We start from the raw sequence: 6,000 nt of genomic DNA, 5'->3' as shown, positions 1-6,000 counted from the left end.
ACAAACTCAAAATTGATTAAAGACCTAAAGGTAAGGCCAGACACTATAAATCTGTTAGAGGAAACATAGGCAGGATACTCTATGACATAAATCACAGCAAGATCCTTTTTGACCCACCTCTTGAGAAATGGAAATAAAAACAAAAAAAAACAAGTGGGACCTAATGAAACTTAAGAGCTTTTGCAGAGCAAAGGAAACCATAAACAAGACAAAAAGGCAACCCTCAGAATGGGAGAAAATCCAAATGAAACAACTGACAAAGGATTAATGTCCAGAATTTACAAGCAGCTCATGCAGTTGAATATCAAGAAAACCAACAACCCAATCCGAAAATGGGCAGAAGACCTAAATAGACATTTCTCCAAAGAAGGTATACTGATTGCCAAAAAACACATGAAAGGATGCTCAATGTCACTAACCATTAGAGAAATGCCAATCAAAACTACAACATGGGGCTTCCGTGGTGGCACAGTGGTTGAGAGTCTGCCTGGCATTGCAGGGGACACGGGTTCGTTCCCCAATCCGGGATGATCCCACATGCCGCGGAGCGGCTGGTCCCGTGAGCCATGGCCGCTGAGCCTGCGCGTCCGGAGCCTGTGCTCCGCAACGGGAGAGGCCACCACAGTGGTATACTGCAAAAAAAACGAAAAACAAAAACCAAAAAAAACTACAATGTGACATCGCCTCACACTGGTCAGAATGGCCACCATCAAAAAATCTACAAAAAATAAATGCTGGAGAGGGTGTGGAGAAAAGGGAACCCTCTGGCACTATTGGTGGGAATGTAAATTGATACAGCCACTATGGAGAACAGTATGGAGTTTTCTTAAAAAACTAAAAATAGAACTACCATACAACCCAGCAATCCCACTACTGGGCACATACCCTGAGAAAACCATAATTCAAAAAGAGTCTTGTACCAGTGTTCATTGCAGCTCTATTTACGATAGCCAGGACATGGAAGCAATCTAAGTGTCCATCGACAGGTGAATGGGTAAAGAATATGTGACATATATATGCAATGGAATATTACTCAGCCATAAAAAGAAACAAAATTGAGTTATTTGTAGTGAGGTGGATGCACCTAGGCACTGTCATACAGAGTGACGTAAGTCAGAAAGAGGAAAACAAATGCTGTATGCTAACACATAAATATGAAATCTAAAAACAAAAAAAAGGTTTTGATGAACTTGGGGCAGGACAGGAATAAAGACTCAGATGTAGAGAATGGACTTGAGGACATGGGGAGGGGGAAGGGTAAGCCTGGACGAAGTGAGAGAGTAGCATTGACATATATACACTACCAAATGTAAATAGATAGTGGGAAGCAGGTTTATAGCACAGGGAGATCATCTCGGTGCTTTGTGACCACCTGGAGGGGTGGGGTAGGGAGGGTGGGAGGGAGACGCAAGAGGGAGGGCATAGGGGATATATGTATACATATAGCTGATTCATTTTGTTATACAGCAGAAAGCACAACATTGTAAAGCAATTATACTCCAATAAAGTTGTTAAAAAAAAGTAAATTAATATATAGAAATCATGAAGGGGGTTGCATTATGAAACTTTTTTTTAACCAATAGAATACTGATTAGAGTTCACATTCCAGAAATAGTAATTTTTATGAGACTTATCCTCCTGTTGATAATTATTATAACTCTGAATTTAAAAAAACCTTTTTAGTGACATAAAAAGCAATTGAAAGCATCAGAAAGTGTATGGGCCACAATCTTCTACAGAAAAGCAGTAAACACGATGACATTCTTATTTAGTTGGTTTTCCCTCTAGGCCATTCCCCAGTTTCCTGAGACATACAGAATAATAGAATTCAAATAAAAATTTGCAGTCTTACCGGACTGAAGAGACAGAGGTTGAAAAAGACATGAACAGATGGAAATTTAGGGAAGACCTCAGAAGTGAGGAAGCAAAGAAGGAAAGGATGCCCACCGCCAAATTCTGTATACGCATTTCCTTCAACTGTTTAGATTATTCCTAAAATGTGTATATGGTAAACAAGACTCCAAAGAGCCAAAAGGAAAGCAGAAGCTGGGAGGTTAAAGAAATTAGAAGAGGTTTCAGTCACTGATCATTGCTCGGAAAAAAAAGAGTTTACCATTTAAATGTTGCTAAGTTCTAGCTTCCAAAACTGTGAGACAATAAATTTCTTTTCAAACCACTTAGTCATGTACATCTTTTTGGTAGCCCTAGCAATGAGCAAATCATATGCAACAATATATAACAAAGATAATAAGTCTTGACCAAGCTCACTTGATTCCCTGAATGCAAGGTTGGTGTAATATTTGAAGTCAATCAATGTAATTTCAACAGAACAAAATGAGAACATAAACATAGCAAAAAAATATGATCACCTCAATAGATGCAAAAATGTCATTTGACAAAATTCAACACTGATTCATGATTTTTAAAAAAGGTTTCCCAAAACAAGAAAACAAGGAAACTTTCCAACCTCATTGAGGACATCTGTGAAAACACTACAATTAACAGTACATATAACGGTGAAAGACTAGAAAGTCTCCTTATGGGGAATGATAGATGCATCAGTCGCACCACTTTTATTCACCATTGAAATTAAACTTCTAGCCAGTAAAATAAAGCAAGAAGGAAAATTAGAAAAGAAGATGTAAAACTTTATTTAAGGATGACATGTATACTTAATAAACTTTATGCATTTTACAAAAGAAAACAAAACAAAGCCTACTAGATCTAATGAGTTTATTTAGCACTGTCAAACTCTTCTAGAAAATATATAAATAGATAGAAAATTGAAAAGGAAGTAATACTTTCTTTGAGGGCAGCTTTATTCTGACATCAAATCCAAACAGATGCACTACAAGGAAATAAAAATATAGATTAATATCCCATATAAACATAGATGCAAAAATTATTAAAGAAATTTTAGCCAATCAAGTACAATATACATAAATGATAAAGTATTATGACCAAGGTTCATGTGGTTAATACAAGTTTGATTTAACATTTGAAAATTAAAGATATGATTCAAAAATGAAAAAATTGAAGGAGAAAAATTATGTGATCATCTCAACACATACAGAAAAAACTGATAAAAGTCCAACTTCTATTCCTTTTAAAAATATTCAGCAAACTAGGAATAGAGGTATCTTAGTATTCTGCAGAGAAACAGAGCCAATAAGATATCTATACTTTTATCTTTCTATTTATTATCTAGCTATCTGTCTACCTATCTATCTATCTATCTACCTGGAGAAAGGGGGAGGGTTGATAAGGGAGAGAGGTTGAAGGAGGGAGAGAAGGAAGGAAGAGGGAAAGGGAGAGGTAAAAGAAAGTATTTATTTTAAGGAATTAGCTCATGTAATTGTGGGGGCTGGCAAGTTTAGAACCTGCCAGGCAGACCCTCAGGCTATAAGCCCAGGGAGGAGTTGATGTTGCAACCTTGAGTACGAAGGCAATCTGGAGGCAGAATTCCTTCCTTTTTGAGGGATCTCAGTCTTTTATCTTAAGACTTTCAGTTGACTGGATGAGACTCACACATGTTATGGCAAGTGATCTGCTTTACTCAGTGTCTACTGATTTAAATGTTAATCACATCTCAGAAATATCTTCATAGCAAATCTAGACTGGTGTTTGATGACATAACTGGGTGCCGTAGCCTAGCAAAGTTGTTACATAAAATTAACCATCACAGAAGGAAACCTCCTTTAACACAATAAACGCTTTCCAAGAAAAACCTACAGCAAATCTTGTAGGTGAAAATTTATGGTGAAAGATTAATGCTATCTTCCTAAGATGAGGAAAAGGCAAAGATATTCAATCCTACCACTAATTTTTTTTTTTTTTTTGCGGTACGCGGGCCTCTCACTACTGTGGCCTCTCCCGTCGTGGAGCACAGGCTCCGGATGCGCAGGCTCAGCGGCTATGGCTCACGGGCCCAGCCGCTCCATGGCACGTGGGATCCTCCTGGACCGGGGCACGAACCCACGTCCCCTGCATTGGCAGGGGGACTCCCAACCACTGAGCCACCAGGGAAGCCCTCAATCTTACCACTTTTAATCAACCTTATATTGTAGGTTTCAGCCAGTACAATATGGTAAGCAAAAGAAATAAAAGGAATCCAGATTTGAAAGAAAGTCACTTCATTTGTATAGAACATGATGATTTGTAGACTATTCCTTGGAATCCACAAAAAAAGCTATTATAATTAATAAGTGAATATAGACATGTTGCAGGATACAAGATAAATATATAAAAATATATTTCTATATACTACCAACAAACTATAGGAAAATTAAATAAAATAATGCTACTTACAATGGCATCTAAAATACGAAAAAATAATAAATCTGAAAAAAAAAGAGGGGAAGACCTATACAATGAAAACTACAAAACGTGCTCAGTAAAATGATACAGCTAAATAAATGAAGAGATACACTGTGTTCATGGATCAAAAGACTAAATATTGTTAAATATTTTGATCTATATTCTATATTTTGATCTCCACAAATTGATCTATATAGCGATTGGATTACATTCATTTATATATTGTCTAAGGTTGCTTTAGCTCTGCAATAGCAGATTTGAGTAGTTGAGACAAGAGACTGCATGCAAATCCTAAAATATTTGCCAACCGGCCCTTTACAAAAAGTTTGTCAACTCTTGCTCTCTTTTATTTTCCACACTAGCCCTGGGTATTTCACCACCCCCATCTCTGTCATTTCCCACTCTTGCACTCTACCCATGTTAAACTTCTTACAGATCACCTAATATGCTATGCTGTCTTTCATCTGTGGTTTTGTACGTGCTCTACTTACCATATTCTTTAACTACCCTACCTCCGATTTGACTGTGTTGTCCCTTTTTTTCACCCTTCAAGCCTCATTTTAAGATGCTGCTTCCTTTAGAAAACGTCATTGAGCCCTGAAATCTTATGGAGTTGACCTGACCATGTGCTTTTACTGCGCTTTGTACATTTTCAACTGTAAGAGTTAGCACACTATAAATAATCTCTAAAAGATTGTAAGCTGTGTGAGGAAGGAACTGTGGCTTATGTTTCTGAGGGGTGGGATAGGCATATAATATTTATAAATAATTATTGAACAAATTAATTAATAAATGACAGCTTAAGACCAAGATAGCTTTGGACTTAGAGAGCATGCTCAAAAAAAGCATTTATGAATATCACAATGACGCTGTTGTTTTCTTCAAGAATAATTGCATGCCATTTCTCTTGGTTAGTCTGGCTTCTAATTTGAGACACAGAGTTACAGTTCTCTGACTTTATCATTTCAGAAAAAAAAATCATGGAAGCATATTACAAAGAATTCTATAAATATTTGGGAAATTAACCTTTCTTCTGGCAGAGCATTGATAGAATTCTGCCTAGGCTATAACTGAAACCAGTCCCTTCCAGTCTTATGATTTTATCTTAAGTGAAAATAAAAATTAGTCTATTAACTGATATGCTAAGATAAGAGGCAAGTTTCCTGGGCTCCTTTCCCAGACCAAAAACTGACTTGTGTAAAAAGTGCACACTTTTATTTGCAGTCCAGCATCTTCCTATTTAAAGTGGCAACACAACTGCTTTCCCTATAATTCCTTAATATGGTTGTTGAGAGGATTGGCATCCCTGAAATATTTTAAAATAAAAATTTAGGAAAGCTTCTGAGTGTGCCTTCAGGTTACATGAAGGGAAAAAAAAGCACAGCAATACTTGGCTGGGTAAAGGAGAGGACAAGAAATTATATTTATGTCATATAAAGAAATACTGTATTGCTATTCAAGGTAAATAAATGAAGTTGCTTCAAAGTAAAAATAAAAGTTGAAACTAGTGTGCAATGGAGACAACCATATGATAGTGACAAGTCAGTTTAATTTGCCGAATTTTTACCAGTAAAAATTACAAATGGAATCTTGAATGCAAATTATTAGTTCAAGTAGTTAACTAGTCTAATATTCGGAGAATTTGACCCAGGACAGCTGCATTTTGACTGGTACAAGATGGCT

Source organism: Phocoena sinus, chromosome 12 (assembly GCF_008692025.1).
Source record: "Phocoena sinus isolate mPhoSin1 chromosome 12, mPhoSin1.pri, whole genome shotgun sequence".
In the NCBI taxonomy this organism is placed as follows: Eukaryota; Metazoa; Chordata; class Mammalia; order Artiodactyla; family Phocoenidae; genus Phocoena; species Phocoena sinus.
This window is presented reverse-complemented; position numbering follows the sequence as displayed.